General features: G+C 33.6%; 1 protein-coding gene across 1 annotated transcript in view; it reads right to left on the bottom strand.

Annotated features, from left to right (window-relative positions):
* The window catches only part of LOC149563902 (histone-lysine N-methyltransferase ATXR7-like), a 77,322-nt gene that overhangs the window by 22,264 nt on the left and 35,275 nt on the right, over positions 1–19,783 (bottom strand). The window contains exon 19 of the mRNA XM_089827017.1: positions 4,903–5,003. The gene's annotated coding sequence lies outside the window, so the exon portion shown is untranslated. The remainder of the gene's footprint in view (positions 1–4,902; positions 5,004–19,783) is intronic.

Raw genomic sequence — 19,783 nt, 5'->3', positions numbered from 1 at the left:
GTTCCTAGTTCTACCAGCGGAGACAACTTGGAGGGTCCTCCCCCAAAACCCTTTTTTTTGTTGTTGGTGGAGAAAGCTTTGTTCCTATTGCCAAATTTAGTGATGCCTTCCTCCTAAGGAAATCTCTTGATTTTTTCTTTGTTCCAAAGCCTCCCCCTATGGTTGTTTATGGCTTTGATATAACGGATAATGTAGACTACTACCAACATTGTGAGTTGGTCTATAACTTTGTTAAGTTCTAGCCTTTTCTACCAAAGCTTCATCGTTTTGAGATAGATGCCTAGAAGAGAGCATTAATATTATGCAACATTGATGTTTTCCCTTGTGTTTAAGGGTGTTTTATTACTTATTTTTATTGATAGCTAAGATATATTGATGAGCAAGATGTAATAAGACTTGAGGAGCTCACAATCTTTTTGCCAAACCTACAATGGTCTCCTTCAACGTTCTTACAAAGACACTCAATGTGTCCAATGTGTCGAGTGTAGGTTCATCTTCCCATTCTTCGCCTTCCTTTTTGGGAGAATTCTCATTTTGAGGTCTTCAGCAACTCTTGGTCATTTCTTAAAGGTAGATTATACCACAACCTCCATTGACCTCTCCACCTTTTGCATGCATTTTGGTTAATATTGGCATCTCCACACCTCTTCCTAGATATGTGCTTCTCATGATTGGAGGTAGGCTACTAACTTGATCATTGGATTATGGATGTTGACGCTTCTCTTATGGTTATTAGCAACTGATTGTGCTCTCTTGTGTTGTAAAGTACTACAACTTTTTCTCTAGTGGCTCTTCTTAGGCTAACAATGACTCCCCACATCATGTTGCTCATATTATTGCTTTGGTCTACCTCATACCTTGTGGATCCTACTCCATCTCTTCTTTTCGATATAAATCCCTTAGGCCACGAGAACCCTTCCTCAACTACAACTTGTGTTCAAGTGCAACCTTGAGCTAGTGATGTGCAACCTTGTCAACCCCGGCGCCTGTGTTGATAATCTCACAATGAGAATTTCTCCACTTGCCCCCCTTGTTTTTTATTAAGGAAACAGGTTTTAAAGGATTCCTAAAACCCTTTACACGTCAAAATATTTTCAATGGAGCTCAAATAAAAGATGCAACAGACCAAAGGTGAAAAAGGTCACCAACCAAAAAAACGTCACTAGGGTGGCCTCACAGATAACACAATACACTTTTGCCACCAAATAAAACTCAATAAAACCATTTAGGACCCCCTAATCCCAAAAGAGTGAAATCTAATAAGTTAATCAGAGGAGTGTTGGGAATGATTGCATGTTTTACCTTTAACCTTTGTCCAACCTTCCTCCACTAGAGAAGCCTCCTTCTCCCAAACCAAAGAATCAACATCTGACCCAACTAGAATCTAAGAAGTCAATCAGAAGACTGTTGGGAGCGTTTGCATTTTTACCTTTAACCTTTGTCCAACCTTTCTCCACCAGAGAAGCCTCCTTCTCCCAAACCAAAGAATCGACATCTAACCCAACCAGAGAAACTAGCAAAACCACCCTAGAAAAATTGCCCACAGGAACCCGACCCACAAAGGGATGGGCTACTGTGGCATCAACATCCAACAATGGATCTATAGCTTAGTCAGACAGAGCAGAGCTACTGGCACCTACAACAACCACAGACAGGGGGGCTTGAGGAAGGAGAGCAAAGTCTTTAAGGACAGAGTATTGTTGAACAAAATCCCCAAACCACCAAGAAGGTCTTTTTTTTTCATTTCCTCAATTCTATAGGACAGTGTGCAACAATATGTCCAGTCCCATAGCAAACCCTACAACGGAAAGGAATTCCTTCGTAATCTAGACTCTGAAACTAGGAACCATTGGGGACCTCAAGTTTGATCTTCTCAGGGAGACCCTTCGAAGTATCAACCACCACGAGGATGCGAGCGTAAGTAGTATGCAAAATATCAGAAGATTTAGAATCCACCATTTGGAAGTCACCAATGGCATCTCCCAGAGCTTCAAGAACCAAATCCAGCCATAGGTGAAGAGGAAGATTCGAGAGCCTGACCCAAAGAGGCATATGGGAAAAAGATTTAGATGCAGGGTCAAAACCCTAGTGCCAAGGTTTGGCCAACAAAGGGTAACGATCCTTGCAGCTGAAGAGACTACACAAAATAGCCCTCCTACCATCAACAGCATCAAAATTTGCTATGAAAAAACCCCTAGCCATAGGGTAAATCTGGACAGATTCAAAAATCAACAGGTCTCGGTGCTTAGATATCCAAGCATGAAGAGCTTAAAGGGAAGGCCAGAAGCCTCAAAATCTAAAAATAGTTGCCCTCTCAGAGAAGTCCTCAATCGTATGAGCAATTTCTTCGACTATAACATCCTCCAACACCAACTGGATAGGAGTGCTAATCGAGACAGGAGTCACAACTGAGGAAAAAATTTGACGATCCACAAATAGAACCCCCAATCCATGGACATCAACTTTGAAAGCTACTACAAAAGAGGCAACATTGCCGCCAACAACAGAAGTAGAAGACCTAACCCTCGTTCTACTGCCGAAAGAAACAAGTCAAGCAGACGCGGCACCAACAACCACAAGGTCCATCGAAGAAGCATAGCAGGGAGAAACCACAGCGCAAAGCAATGAGCAACAATCTGTAAAAGAGCAGAGTGGTAAAACAAAAAAATCTTAAACTTTTTATAGTTAAACTTGCCCCCCTTGTTGTGGGAACCTAGTTATAGTGTTATATCGAGGGTTCTTCAATGACATCGAAAACATCATTCTATAGAGTCTCATTCTCCTCCCTATCTTTTGAATGAGATGTTAACCCACTCCTGATGTAGGTTACTAGTTGTTTTGCTAGTCTGTTATTAATGGTTTGTTCTCGACTTTGTTGTAAATAGTCTTTTTAATCTATATTTGTAATGGTCATGGCAACCGTGTTTTATTGTTCCTTATTATCAAACTTGCACGTGCACACATACACAAGCACACATGCGCACAATAAAAAAAATTGATGAAGAGTTTCACACACCTTTCAAATTAGAGACAACTATCAAGTCTATGACTTCATTTTGCATGAAATAAGTTTCATAAGCCAAACATCATATGATGCTTAAAATACAAAAACAAAAGCTTCGGAAAAACATACATGATACTTAGTAGTCTGTGCATGCATGCACATACACATGCACAAGCACACATACACAATTAAAAAGCTTAGATGAGAATGTTTTCACACACTTCCACTTGTGCATGCTCAAGTGCACACACAATAAAAAGTACCTTATATCAAGAAAAAGAAGTACCTTATATAAAAATATATACTTAATATTTAGAATATATATTTCGATACATCTTTTATAAAATTTGATCATTTAACATATGTAAAACAAATATGTTAAATGTAATATTAGAATAACAACATAAATCTTTAAATACTTTAACATACATAAATAGTAATACTAAGAAAATTTTGTACTATTTATTATTTATGTAAATTATAAATAAATGTTGGCTTACATAATTAAGTTCAATAATATTTATTTTCATAAGTAAAGTTTGTGACCCTTGTAGCCAAAATTAGCAAGTATTAGATTGTACCCATCAATTCCATTTTGACAATGTATTACACATCTTATACATAATTTGAATGTGAAAAAATCATTTTCTTTCAACATTAGTAAGAGTATCGAGTCCAACCATTGGGGGGGCAATGCATTCAAGTCTTAAAAAATATATTTTGAATTAGATAATAAACATTGTGATTCAACTAAACTTTCACAAACTTATGTGGTTAAATTAAGTTATGAATTTAAGCAATTAAGTATTTGAGAGGAAATTCAAATCTTCAAATTACAAGTCAGACTTTAAAAAAATGTTGATAAGAAACTAGGTCGATCTAAACTTTAGTTCAATTTAACAAAAAGCCTAACAAGAAGTTTGTGAGGTCTAAAGTTTAAGTGCCAACCAGTCTAAACTAGCTACTGTGACAAAACCATAATACCAATATTTACATAAATTGGGGAGGTTGACAATTTAAGTTCTACCATATCTAATTTGTCTAAGGAATTAAACATCACAATCCAAATGCAAATATAAACACATATCTTTGTACAAGTGAGTGTATGCTCTCTCACAACAAACATCATAATCCAAACACACATACATAATATTTGTATGTGTTTACATTCACAGACATATTTGTTTGAGGCTTGTGAAGATGTAACATGTGAAACCTTGCAAAAACTTTAATTTAAAAGCTTTAACACAATGGACTAGTTGTTTGATTAGCAAAGCACCTATATATAAAATTTAAGATAGATCTTGGGTTTTGGTAATACCACATGAAAAGATAATAATTTTAATCAAAATTCATTATACATCACTATAATGTATCCACTATTAGCACTGTGACATTGTGTACAACACATGAAAGGTAAAATCTCACCTTTATGGCATTGCTACTAAACATGCATATGTATACCCTTAGTATGATATTTAAAACACTGTATGTGGGGAAGTAAAGTGAAACCCAACCATAACAATATTGTTGCCAAAGGTGCATGTTTGTTTACCTTTTTCTCTCTCTAATATTTCACAATAAAATGTATCTGGGCTTACTCATTCTTGTAAAGTTATTTTACTAAAAAGTGTTATCTAAGCAATTGAGGTATTTTGAATTCATAACAAAATGTTCAAGCATTTCCCTTATCGAGCACTAGAGCATCTAGACAATATCAAAGACACATGTCCCAAAGAACTTCAACTTAAATGATTATCAATCCATTATGTCATTTTGCCTTCAAAGTTAGAAGACAACTATCTAGTCTATGATTTCACTTTGCATGAAATAAGTTTCTTAAAACAAACATCATATGATACTTCAAATACAAAAACAAAAGCTTGGAAGAAGCATACCTGATACTTTGCAGCAACATGGAATCCAAGTTGATCATGTGCATCGATGCAGGTAAATACGAAGCAAATGAACATGTGTTTTGTTCTTGATATCAACCCACCTGTGTAGTGCATCCATGTGTCATTTATATGAATACATGTATGATACCAAACTACCATGTAATTACTTGCAATAGCAAATACATGGGTTGCACGTTATTTATTAACATCATTATATTATGGCCAACTGTATAAACAAGGAATAATAGTGTGTCATGTTGTAACACAATCGATATAAATTTGAAGTTTTCATTTGAATAGTTCGAATAGAGTATTTTAGTTTACATGTTAATTAATGGTAATCAACATGACATTTAATTTAAAGAACTTCAACTATGCACATATCTAGGCTCTTGATGTTTCAATAATGCATTAAAGTTATACAATCTAATTCTTTCTTAAATGCATGAATAACATCAAACTTCACATTAATTTCACATCACAAATGCTAAATTTTAGTTGATTGTGTGGAACATATCTCCCATTGAGTATGATGTATCATTTCATGCATTTTATGATTAAATACCAATGAAATGATTGTCTATATTTAGGTCATTGAGATGAGCATCTCCTATCTTGTTGATAATTATATGTAGAGTATTTAGATTGTTTGTTATTCCTTTTTGAAAAGGAGATTTTCAACATGATTTAATATGAAACAATCGAGCATACCAAGTGTTATATGCAAATGCTAGATTAAGCACAAAATAGACAAATGGATGATTAAACAACACAATTAATTTTCTTTATTTTCAATCATATTAATTCTTCTCCATGTAGAGAGTAAATAAACCCCACTAGTACAATAGGTACAATAGCCAAGATAAGTGAATCCGATTGGATATGATTATTGATGTGATTGTGAATATTGGTATCTTGGAATTTTTTCTTTCTTCATCTTTCGTATATTTTAGTTCAAGCTAGCAAACTATAGGCCCAATTTACTTGCATTTAAGTTGTAACAAACCATACGAACTTAAAGAAATAATTTAACCTGTCTTTTCAATTCTTTTATCAACTTATTTCATTTTTATTTCAAAATTTATCTCATTTTGATCTTTTTATTTAATAAGAAGACTGCAATACAATCTACACAAACTCTTATATAATAGACAATACATATCATATTAATAAAAGAACTCCCCTACGCAGAAATAAGAATCGTGACAGTCACTATAAACTAGAATGCTAACAAACAACAACTTTTATAATGGTGTTATAAATTGTACCAACACAATTTGCAAGTGAAAAATGAGCTCCTCAAGCCTGATTATTTAAAAAAAAGACTAATAACACAAACCCAAAATTATCTGTTTTGACGAGTTTCAGCATGCAAAAAGGTGTATGCAGTATTAGAGTAAACTTCCGGCATAGCATTTCAGAATTTTCATAAAGTAGGAGATGAATTGATAAGTAGCCCCCATTTATTGATACTTAACATTCTCCATTAGATAATGATATATATATGGAGCATAGAGAATCCATATTTCGAAGAGGTTGATATCTTTTTTTTAAACTATAATGCTCAATGATGAGTTCCCTTTAAAACTATAGTTAATCCCTATTTGATCGCTCCCATGATATTAACTTTTTTAAATTTTGTTTTATGCAAACATCAAACGGGATAAACTACATGACCAAGCGTAGGGGCCTGCAAATAATTTAAGTAGACAAACAAAAAAAGTGAACACTAGATATCCTTTCAAGTAAGAAGCTCTCTAGGGAGAGCCTATCACATTGTTTGTAGCATAAGGGATTTGAATATTCATACATTTAAAGTAAAATCAATGCATATGACATTGACAACTGGAATCGTAGTTCCTAACCTATTAAATCTTTTTAATTCTTGGGGCAATGATTAGGCAGCCATCATATACGCACTTTCAATTGTTAATGATTGATGAAATTATGATCGTTTTGTGTTGTGTAGGTCATTAAGTCAGGTTCAATACCTTTACCATCCAATTATAATCGCCTTTGTGTTGTGTATGTAGTAATGTCAGATTCGCCACCTCCACGCTCTCTCTCTATTGAGGGATTCCAGATTCTCAAATATTTTGAATTTTGCTCCTTTAAACATGTTATTTAGAGAATATCTATAACGTAGGTTAAGTAATTTTTAAAGCAAATTACATCAGAAGTTTTGTATCATAAAACTATTAAGTTAAGGGAAGATTTGCACATTGTTAAACATGGATTGGGTTCCATCAATTCAATTCTATCATTTTATGTTGTTAAAATGCTCATTAAAGTTGCAGGTGTAGTGAAATTTTCATTTATCTCGCAGAGGCAACCTTGGTGGACCTTGGTGGATAATTTGAAGGTAGCTTGGACATTTCCTCAATTGTTTGAACATTGGATGGAAAAATAATAGAAACTCAAAAGCTCACAGTGAAGTTAAAATTGCTATCTTTAGGAAAAGTTTCTTCACAACCAAGAGGACAAAGTATTTAAACAGTTGGCCCTTAAAGTTTGGTAGTCTTAAAGAAACGCTTTCAATAGTGTTGATGAAGGTGAGACTTCCCTATATTACCAATATTTAGACTTCTATTAAAAAAGCTTCCACTTTCAATTCATCCAATGCCTTGCCCAAAGCACGGAAGCAGGAAAAAGCAACTTAAAAAAGAATAAGATGACAAACTAATTCCATTTCCAAGTGAAGAAAGATAATTTCAAGAGAATTGCAACTTCTCTAAGAGAGAGAGAAAAAAAGCAAAAGCAAAAAAATAATTGAGGTTAATGCAAAAGAAGCAACTCAAAGCAAACCACACTAAATTAAATATACAAATATAATAAAAACAAATAGAGGTGAAGATACTTGCCTAGAATATAAAATGTCTAGGGGACAAACACATGAAACCATTGCTTTAACATATCTAGTTTATTAAAAGACATGATGATCCAAGAGCATCTTGGGTGTAAGGGAAAAGTTGTTTGTGAAACCTTACTATTTTTAGTAAGTAGGTCATCTGAGCTCAGAATGTTCTAGTTTCATAGGTGTGGTTTTATCTTAGATATATTATCATGCCAGACAATTTTAACTGCCCTATCATATGTACTAGTGAAGTTACTGCAGATTTTGGTATGAATTTTTGATATGAAACTCGAGGCTCAATGATGAAGGCCTAAATGGCTCCAAAACAGGTGAAACCTTAGCTGATGGACACTTAACGCGTTTCGCCATTGTAGGGCAGGAGCTTATTGTTTCCAAAAAGTGGTGATAAAGCCAATCGGGACAATGGTTTGTAAGTCATGGTCTCCATAGTTGGGTTGTTTAAAAATGTGATTTGTAAATTGTCTTAAGCCGAATCTAGGTATTAAAGTGTAATAAAATAATATAATATGAGGTTAGTCGACCTCAAGAACTAGGGCTAAGTGTCAAGAACCTTCCCAGGCAATGGAAATTGCCTATATAAGGAAAGCCCACAGGTTTTCTAGTGCAATTTTGGGTGGTCTTGTACTCTATCTTGCATATTATTGTAAGGAAGGCACCCATGTGGGTTTGCATATTGTAGTTTTGAATTTTGTAACTCCACACTTGTGAAGATAATATGAAGCCCATATTTTGTTCTCGCAAAATTGTTGTTGTTTCTCTATTTCTTTGAGTGTTTGTGCTATTAAGGGGAGCACCCTTTATCACATGATATTTTAAAAATTTGAGAAACAAACAGAAAAGCCATAAAAATGATAATAAAATCTAGTTGTATATTTTAAGTTTAGTCACTTCTTCTGAAGGAACCTCATGTAGTGTTTTGACATATCGATCTTAAAATGTCTAATAGGGACATCATTTATCAAACCCTCAAAAGTTTATGATTGATAGAGGAGATTGGTGACTCAACACTCAATGATCTCTACAAGACCAAAATAACTTCCTCAAGATACAAAGGAAAAGAATAGCTTACTTCAAACACAAGGCCTTGTTAATAAGCATAAGGCAAGAAGAAGGATCAAACAAGGTACTAGCATGTGTCATAATCCTATACAATGGGACAACTAAAGTGCTCACTTAGATAACTAGAAGTAGTTGTTATCTGATAATGTAACAACCAACCAACCTTCTAGAATGCCACCTAGGACCTAAGAAAACATAAGACATGTGAATAAGTCCCTACCGAGGAACCCATAAAAACTTGGGGCAACACCTTGCTAGGTACTCAACACTATTCACACATTCTGGAAAACATCAACAATGTGCATTCCCCAAATCAAATAACAAACAAAAAATTGGCACACAATTTTCATAAAACCCAATTCTATGACAAAATTTAATCCACAGATGGAATATTAAACTTGTTTGTTGTTATAACAAGGAGAAAGGGTGGTTTCCTTATCAAGAATAAAAAGAGCTTCTTTAATTTTTATAGGTCCTTCACTAATCTAGAGGGCCTCAAATGCTATAGAAGTAAATCTCAAGGTAGTGTCAAAACTTTCTTACAAACTCATAAATCTTCCAAATTCATTTCAAGTTCTCCTTTATCTTGTTAAATAAGGAAATATTTAAGAGAATCTAGTCAAGCAAGTATGGCCAGAGTCTCTTGTACATCCATCTCACTAATAGAATATATGAATCAGATTCAACATCTCAAATATACAATAGGAGTTGGCTTCTAACTCAAATTAATAAAATGCAAATGAACTTAAACCACATGAAAGAACTATTCAAAAGCAAATTATAGAGGGCATAAATATGAATTAACCCTACAACAATGGAATTGATCCTATCATTTTCTTACGTTTGTAAGCAAAGAAGAAATAGATTTCTATAATATTAACAAAAAACATAACAACATTAGCATTTTGCATCAAGGTTTTGTTTACTTTGCTCAACTTCAGCACTTTGGTTGCTATGCTAATGGTTGTCCTAACGCTTTACCTTAATTGGGATGTCTAAGGATAGCATCACCTAGACTTTTATCCAACAATGTAGGGAGAACTATTCTTCAAATTATCGCTCATCATATCTTGCCATGTGAGTTTGGCCATACCTTTGGAGGGCTCGCAGCCTCTATGCTATGTATTTTACCCTTTTAGTCAACATTTGTTGTGTTGTCTAAGTGTTGTAAATGCTTTGTATTGCTTTCAAGCTTTGTCTATGTAAGGGTCAGCCCCCTTATTAGGTTGCATGATTAATCCAAAAACATAGAGGATTCTTTCCTAACTATAGCCTCCTAAGCAAAAGCCTACTCCCAAGTGCTAATTATCTCCAAACAGCTAAAGAGTGTATTATCTAATATTGATTCAATGGAGCAAAACAGTTTTGTCCCATCTACACAAATAATTTAAGAGTCAATTCTCTCCTCAATCGAAAGTACCTCAACAAATGCCTTCTACATAATGTCACCCATCTCCTTTCATTGAAATTGGGTGTTGTTGAAGATTTTGGTTGACTAGATTCCCTCTACTTAATTGTAGGTTTGCAAATTTGATTCGTGTATATAAGGTTGTTTTGTATCTCCTTTCATGTGCACAACTAGAATTCCACTCTTATGGGGAAAACTAGATCAAAAACAACAAAAGACAACTATATTGTCCAATACTAACTCGTCAAATAGGAAAGCAATTAAATTATACCCAATAATAAACAAATGTTTGGTAGGGCCTCCTCAGTATGTCAAAAGATTAGCATCTATTTGCAATTAATTTTTTAAGGTTTTTGATGCAACTTAACTTTCACTTGTAGAAGATTAGCATCTAGTTTCAATGAAATTTTTAAGGTTTATGATGCAACTTAACTTTCACCTATGAAGCTACAGAATCTCAAGAGATCTAGGCTAGCAATGATTGTGCTTTCTACTTAATGGAAATCTCTACCTCTTCCTCGTATCCCAAATCATACCAATTGAAAAACATTCTTAAATAAATATAAAAATCAACAACTAATCTAATAGTTAGCTAACCACCTTAACTAAAACACTAGAGCTTGGCTTCCCTTCTTATCTACTAAATGAATATATCACTGCCACTAAAGATATCATATGAAAAGAATGGATCCATAGAATGGCTTATGTGGCAAGTTGGACTGTAGAACAACCAGAAAAATCTTAGTTAATTAGAAGCATTCAAAACAAGGAGGGAGTTTAGAAGGTCAAGGCCTACAAGATATTCATTTAAAGGCCTCGTCACAAATTTGCGAATGTCCTATCATTTCATTTTCAAGGAAACTAAAATTCCTCCTTGTGTTAAGAGTAGTTGGAAGTCCATGTCTTTTAGGAGACGTACTTCAATATGCCCCATAAACCAAAGCCAGAAATATGACATTCATGACTAGCACTATTAGAATTCGATCTTAGATGAACCCTCAAAAAGCGATCCAAACATTATGAACATTTAATTGCTCAATAACAAATGTGAAAATTTAATCTATTTTCCTTTTTGTCTTGAGACGACAAACAATGACATTATTAAAGATCAAACAAAGAAATAAGGACATCAACTATTCACCAAACAAGGAACCAAAAAAATGGAGATTTACAATGATATTTATATTAATATTAAAATAAATTTACATTACAAGTATGTCTCTATTCAAGATTTAATCGCAAGTACTAATATTATTAGACAGATTTTTATTTATTCAAACTTATATTGAACTAACCTAGATCCCTCGAAGAGAAAAACATATGCACTTTCAAATACTTCTTCCAATGTAAAAATCAATGGGAATCATTTTGTATTTGAAATAGCTTGAAAGCCAATGAAGAGTTATGCCCAAAGATTACTGTAACACAAAACTAAAGAGGCTAATATGAAGATATTTTGATGATTGCACCAAAAGATATATAATCATCGGCCTAATTGATTTTCTTAGTACATGGCTTCTTAAAAATTCTAGATAATGCGAAGAAATGGAATATCTCCAATCAATCAAAAAAAAAATATGTTTTCAATGTCACAAAAGAAAGCATAATTCTCCCATGAAAATAAAAAGGAAATGACGGATGAGGAACTGTGATTAGCTAACTATCATATCTCCTTCAAACAAAACTAATATTCTCAAACTTACAATACCCATTATCAGCCCAAGGAAAATACAACCAAGTTAATCAATTATAATGGGATTTTGGATTGATTAAACCGTTATGTGAAAATAATCGCTCTTATACTTAGAAATTCCTCTACTCGCCATACTCGCCAATAATCCAAAGTAGATGATATAAGCAGAAACGAATTCTCATTGAAACCTCATTAATAATCAGCCCGTTGAATATTCTGATTTCTTCCTAAAGATTGAGACCTTTCCATCAATCAATAAGGTTTTAGATTATAATGCAATATCATAAATATTATTGAGTTGATCATCCTTTTCTTCGCTTTCATGATACATTAATTTTCTGCAATTTAATGTATTGCTGAGTGAATTGCCCATCAAATCTGCATCAATAATTGCCATTGAAGAGTAAAGAAATCAACAATTTCCATTGTAAATTCCATATATCTATACAGAAGTATTAAAAGCTAAGTGGAGAGAGTATATACCTAAGTCTTTGGAAATCAAATAATGTGCACACTATTATGTAAGATGTGCCAACAAGGGCAAATAGAAATGTCATATGAGAAGAGGTGTTGTAATGTACCTAAACATTCATGGAAAGCATCAACCAACTTTGTCAACCAGTTATATAATCCTTAGTATGATGCTTCCCGACTATATTAAATTACAAAAATATCACATCTACTTAAGGCCTCAAAGATAACAATTTAAATAAAATTTATTGAGAAGTTTCTTGCAAGGGGTATCGATAATTTCTCGTTACGGGTATGGAATAATTTCTTGCGAGGGAAATGGCAGAACGTCAATCTCCAATATTATTTGACAGCAACCAAGTTCCTTCACCAATCCACACTTTATATTCAAATTGGACTATGATAATCTCATCCCTCGTCAAATTTGATGATTACCAAATTAGTAACGTACAATACTGTGCTATATTGCATCCGGTTTTCCTTAAAAACAAAAACTCTTATTCAAATAGAGGCTTAGATAAACAGCCGGTAATAAAAAATGAATTTTTTTTAATTTGAAATTTTAAAATATCATTTGAAATTCATATCATCTTTTTAAAGTGCCTGATTTTAATTGTAACTTAAATTAGCTAGTAAAATGTTTAAATTCCTGGTGGTGGTTTTGTACTTGATGAATAGGGAGTAAATTCTAATCAATTACATTTATAGATATATACAAAATCAAACTGAATTCATATAGAAGACCATTGATTGAAGATGGAACAATCAACTATTCTAACCTATTATACAAGTAACAATCAATTAAAAAATAAAATTGTCTTCTGACTCACTAGTATTGCTTACAAGTTGCAATTGTTACGGAGTTCTAAATGCCACTTGTATTAATACTTCTAGGAAGAAGAGTACAAAAATACCCCAAATGTTCCAAAGCTAGCACCTTACATTTTTGTCTCAACCATGCAGCACTTCTATGAGTGTGCAAAATTCGTTCTCAATTACTCTCACAAAGAAGTTGAGCAAGTTGAAACAAAACACATCAATGACCTCATCATTGTGGATTACAACCTTCATCTTGTACTAAAAGGTGGAGACAACTCCTAAGGAGTCACTTGTCTCTAATAAGATTAATCTATATAGTACTATATCGTACAAGATGACAACCACCCAAAGATGAGATCATTTATTTGGGAAAGAAGCAAAGTAAGGGCAATAGAAACAACAAAAGATGAATTGGATGACATCATGTTGAGTTTCAATCATTGTAAATCTTTGTACGGAGATGTAAATTTTTATTATGATTTTTAATCATATCATTTATGAGTTGTGTTTCTATGTTGAATGTAAATTTGTGTCCTACTGTACTCAAATCCAATAGAAAACATGCTACAATCATATAATATTTTGTGCAATTGAATTTCACATAAAATTTGTTTTCCAAAAGAACATTAACTCTTTTGAACTATTATCTAAATAATGAAGTTTGATTAAATATAAATATATAAAAACAATGTTGTAAGATTCCATTGCTTACAAGACTGTAGTAAAACTACCAAAACAACACAAGCATACCCAACCTCGGTAAAAAGTTAAAAAAATTTTTAAAAAAAGCATGCAAAGCCATCAAATACTTTAATAGAGACAAATCAAAAAATGAAAATAGTAAAAAGGGTTTGAATATAAGAGATATGTGGAATTAATATAAGAAATACCTTTGAATCTAGCTGCATAATAAAACGAGCATATCCTAACAGGTTTTTTTTTAATCTTCAAATACAAAAAAGAAACTTCGGAGAATGTTGATTTTGTAAAGGAAGCCCAACATACCAAAGATGACCCCAAAAATACATTACACTGATGAGATTGTTATTATTTTTTTGCACCATAGCATACAACCTAAAAATAAAAACAAGAGATAGCAAGCATCCACATAATTGTTTTTTATAAGTGGACAAAAGTTTGCTTGTATGATTTGTCATTAATAATAACTCAAAAAAATCTAAAAAATAATTATTTGCGTAAATTAACTCCTCGCTTTCATAAAAGGGATACTGTATACAAAAGATTTGCGTAAATTAACTCCTCGCATTCATAAAAGGGATACTGTATACAAAAATGATGTGTTACACATACTAGACTTAGATAATCTTAACATGAATTAGAATGTATATAGATTAGAAGAACAAAATGACTAATGAAGCTTTTGCTAGGAGACAAGATTTCCTCCACAACCATCTATTTCCTAATAAATGTGCCAATTTCCAAAAAGACCTCACATAACATGTTATGTATTATGTATATATTAATACTTGGCATTTGAACACTTTTTTTGTAGTTTGAATCTAAATATATATGTAGTTGTACACAGCCATTATTAATTAATTTAATTAAATATTTCATTAGGGCATCACGTGCAAAGGACTTAGTACCATATCCGAGAAACAACTTGAAATTTTCATATACATTAATTAGACACATAAGCCATTGCTACAAAACCATGAAATATGGATGTTTCTAGGATTTTTTAAAATTTAGATTCATCACAAGTCCTCATCACTACTCATCACCATTAACCATTGGTCATTATCACCTCTCAAAATCCTCGCGGAGAATAATTCACTTATAATTACTTATAATAAACAATTCCTCACAAACATCACTACCATTGTAGAATTTCTTATATCGTGAGTCTTTCCTACTTCACATCGTTGTTGCTCTCTATCGTATTTGCATTATTTATTACAAATCTAGAATTCTCCCTACAATAAGACTATTCTACTAGCAATTCAAAATGATGGTAAACAATGTGAGGAATTTGAATATTAGTACACAAAGGGTGTATTGTTGTAACTATAAAAATAGAAAATGTAATAGAATCTTAGTTAACCTTATAACTATAAATCATCCTCGCACTTCCAAGGGATACAATAAACTAGTTATCCTCCAACCCTTTACTTTGGACTCCTATTTGCTAGAAAATTTATAATTTGGACACAAAACCTTCAAATGGAAAGTGAAGAGACCAAACATTAACAAGATTCAAAGGACAAAACCTACCTAACTCCTATGAATTTTAATCCTATATTTTCTAGAAGCCATAATTTTTGCATATGGACTTAATCAAAGAGCCATCTTAGATGGTGTTTTTTTGTCATACATCGTGCTTGTGTTAAAAGTTTTTTTAAGAAGGGTTATTTTCTTAAATTTAAATTTTGTCTGCCTACCTAGAGATGCTTAGAGATACTCTAGTCACCCCTTATCAAGTGGTCATCCTAACTTATCAATATTAGAAGAATTCCTCCATATATCCCTAATTCATCCTCCAAGCAAGGCAATCCTTCTTGGTTTCAAGTTTGAAAAACTTTATCACATTTTGATACTGCAATGAGGACTGTGAAGATACTCCTTGCTAGATACACACGAGTTGTACACATTACATGTTACAGTCAAAACATTGCTATGAAAAGATAAGCATACAACATGGACATACTAGTATAAATGATCGCACCTTAATATCCCAAAGGCTTATAACTACTTTATCAATGCTTTATCACATGATACTGGTGAAAACAAAGTGATATTTCGCATGCAAGTATCCTAAGGTAGAAAATAGTAGTGTTCTTTGAATGTACACTTTCCTAGAATAAATCTCAGAACTTCAACAAATGCTCCACATAATTTCTACTATAAATTATTATGTTTAAGTTATCCTTAACACTCAAATCCAACCTTTACAAATTCAACTCAAAGATGAAGGAGTAGATGTTATCCAAGTTGCCTAGACACAAACTTGCAATGGATTCCCTCAAAGTTTGCAAATCCAAGCACTTAAGCTTTTCTTTAGTTGACGCTTGCAAGGCAATCAAAGTGGTTGTTCCCCACCCTATCTTGGGATAAAGATCCATAGCTTGGAAAATATACAAGCCCCTCCTTGATAACATTACAACTTCTATTTTGTAAGTTGAACAATAATAGGATTGAGCATACATATTTATTTCTAAATTTTCTATTATAATTGATATTACAATCTTGGTACTGTAATGAATATATTTATTATATTCAATTCTGATTTTTTTATCAATTCAATATATATAAGACCGTATATGGGTCCTTTGCCCGTAACAAAGATTAGATATGATGTTTAGCAACCAAGATTACTTGTTGAACGCTTGTCAATAATACAATTCATATAAAGAAAATTAATAAGTAATATTTTGCCTCACTTCTACCTATTTGATTACAAATCTCAATCGATTAGTATCAGTATTTTAACAATTTTTGGCTCGATTCCACTCATAGATCAATACGATTATATTGTATAATCCAAGAACTTTTGTTCTGATTGGTATACATATATGTCATGTTATCAATTTCCATTCAAATTTTAATATTTGATTGCTAAGGAATGGGCTTTTATAAATATTAAGGTTTCCAATGTTTTTTCCCATTTAGGCTATGTAATATGATGATATCAAATAATACTATGCTTTTATCTTAGTAGATGATGTGTTTCCTTCTCTACAATAAGCTAAGACTCCATGATATCTATATTTCTATTTGTAGGCAGATTATCCTTTGTGTCCATGCATCTTCCCATCTTATCTACCTTTTTCTAGTCAACACTTTTGAAACTACCTAACTAGGATTTATCTTTTCAAAGGTGTCTCTCCTCAAATATACTTGTTCAAATGGCATGCCCCTTTATTTGCATCCCCTTCCAAAAATAACAACATGGAGATCAATTAACATGCATTATGTACTACTATGGGCGGTGATTTTCCTTGTTCAATTATTTATCCAGGATAATACAAATGTTTGCTAACATTGCTTGAAAGTTGATTGGATGCTTGTCAACTTCATAGAGATGGATGTTCACAATCTTTATACTACAAAGAATTTGGTAAATATTTACTTCTTATTAACAATGATCAAGGAATCAATATATACAAAAGAATGGACAATGTTTCCTTAGGAAACAATCGTACAAAATAGAAACGCTCTATTCTAGACACATGAAACTAAATATTATAAACATTCTAATATTTACAAGAGATTACAATAGATATCCATTAAATAATAATAATAGAAACTATCTATTATCGTAATACCCTCCCTTAATGATTAATCTATACACAACTCCAAGTTGTTCAAAAAATTGGACAAACTTATTTGGACCAAGAGGCTTGGTGAGAATTTGTACAATCTGATTTGTTGTAGGAATCCACTGCAAGTCAATTGTCTCGTCTTCAACTAGTTGTCATATGTAGTGACAGTGAACATCCACATGTTTGGCTCATTCATAGAAGACTGGATTTCGAGCTAACTTGATAACACCTCGGTTATCAACCAACAAAGTTGTCGAACCTACTTGTGACATATGCATATCCCCAAGCATCTGACAAAGCCAAACAGCTTCACATCCTACCTAGAATGTCTCTCTATATTCAACCTATGTAGAGGGCAGAGAAATTACCTATTGCTTCTTACTGGTCCATGTGACTCCACCGAAACCCAAACTAAACACATATTCAGAAGTTGACTTTTTATCATCAACAAAACCTGCCCAGTTTGAATCTGTAAACACAACACAGATCTCTCAACTCGATCAATTATATTGTCTCCACTAGATCCAACAAACTCAAAGTCCTCAACAGCTTCCTCATAACCATCTTCAATACCCACATTCCTAAGTACACCAACTATAGCCCTCATAATCTCAATGGCCATTACATTCTTCATTAGCTCCATCTCATATCTGAAATCTACATTAGCCTTCTCTGTAATCTTAGTCTCCACGGCATCACAAAGATCTGCAATTTCCCTAGGGTACAATCTTCTCAAAGGCATCTTCCAATATCTTCATACACCCAAAATAGCAAATCGCCACCAGATCGACCTTTAGCTCTAATACCACCTAACGCAGTGCACAACCGAATGAAACCCAAATGGAGGTGATCCTATTCCAAGCAAATATCAGGTCTAGTAACAAAGAGGTAGATAAGGTTGCCTACTAGTTGCTTGTATGTAGTATCATCCACTGGAGAAGAATCATACTTGGTTGATAACTTCGAACCTTTCTCCATGGGTGTAGATGGGGGCTTGAAATCCTATATACCAAACTTGTCTAACAGAGCCCTGGCATATTTAGACTGAGAAATGAATATACCAATAGACTGTTGCCAAACCTCAACACCTAGGCAATAATGCATGAGCCCAAGGTCAGTCATATCAAAAGTCTGGCATAAACTTTGTTTGATTCTTTGAATCAAAGATGTTGAACTTCCAGTGATGATCAAATCATCCACATAAATGACTAGGACAATGATGTCACTGTCAATAGTCTTGATGTACAAATTCTTGTCTGAAGAACTCCCCTTGAAGCCTTGACCAATGAGGTACTTATCAATTTTCATGTACCATGCCCTAGGGGCTTTCTTCGAACCATAGAGAGCTTTCACCAATCTAAGAACCTGGTGTTATTTACCAACAACCTTAAAACTAGAAGGTTGCGTCATGTAGACCTCTTCACCATTCAAGAAAGCACTCTTGACATCTATATGATGCACCTTCCCTAGCCAAATTGTGTTGTCATGGCTAGGACTAATCTGATTGTGCTCATTTTTTGCAATAGGCGCAAAGGTCTCCTCACAATCAATGCCTTGACGCTAAGAAAAGCCCTTTGCAACTGAATGAGCTTTGTACTTATCCAAAGTACCATTAGAATTGTATTTGATTTTAAAAACCCATTTTCAGCCAATGGGTTTCTTCCCTAGTGGAAGATCAGAAAGGACCCAAGTGTTATTCTTCAGCAGGCTCTAGTGTTCAGATGGCATGGCTTGTTCCCACTCTGGAATTCTTTTTGCCTTAGAATATGTTTGAGGTTCAAACACATTATTAAAGTTGGCCAAGACAGAAAAGTTAACGAACTCTATAGGTTTCCTCTTTTTCCGAGTAGTTCTCCCATAAATGAGCTCGTCATCTCGAAGATAAGCAAGTGTCTTAGCCCACCACTTAGGCCAAAGAGGACAATGACAAACATTACTATCAAGAGATGCTTTATGATCATTTTCCTCATCAGAAGAATCAGGATCAAGCTCAGGTAAAGCATCTTCATATCTAGGTGATCCTCTAGGAGAAGCCAGAGGTGTCTGTACATGAATCATTGGTATAACTAGAGCTGCAAGAGGTGTTGGAGCCCTCCCATTAGGTGGACCAAATGGAAGCCTTCATAGGTCGGTCTTCATGTTACTCGATGAACCATCTTCATAATCTTCACAAGTTGCTCGAGCCAGAAGGACATGTCGTGCACTCTGCTCAAAACAAACCTGATCCACTTTATCTTGAAATCCTTTGACATGTATAGGGCATGTGTCAAACC

This window comes from Cupressus sempervirens, chromosome 4 (genome assembly GCF_028749045.1).
Source record: "Cupressus sempervirens isolate cs-2001-9-10 chromosome 4, ASM2874904v1, whole genome shotgun sequence".
Classification (NCBI taxonomy): domain Eukaryota; kingdom Viridiplantae; phylum Streptophyta; class Pinopsida; order Cupressales; family Cupressaceae; genus Cupressus; species Cupressus sempervirens.
This window is presented reverse-complemented; position numbering and strand designations above follow the sequence as displayed.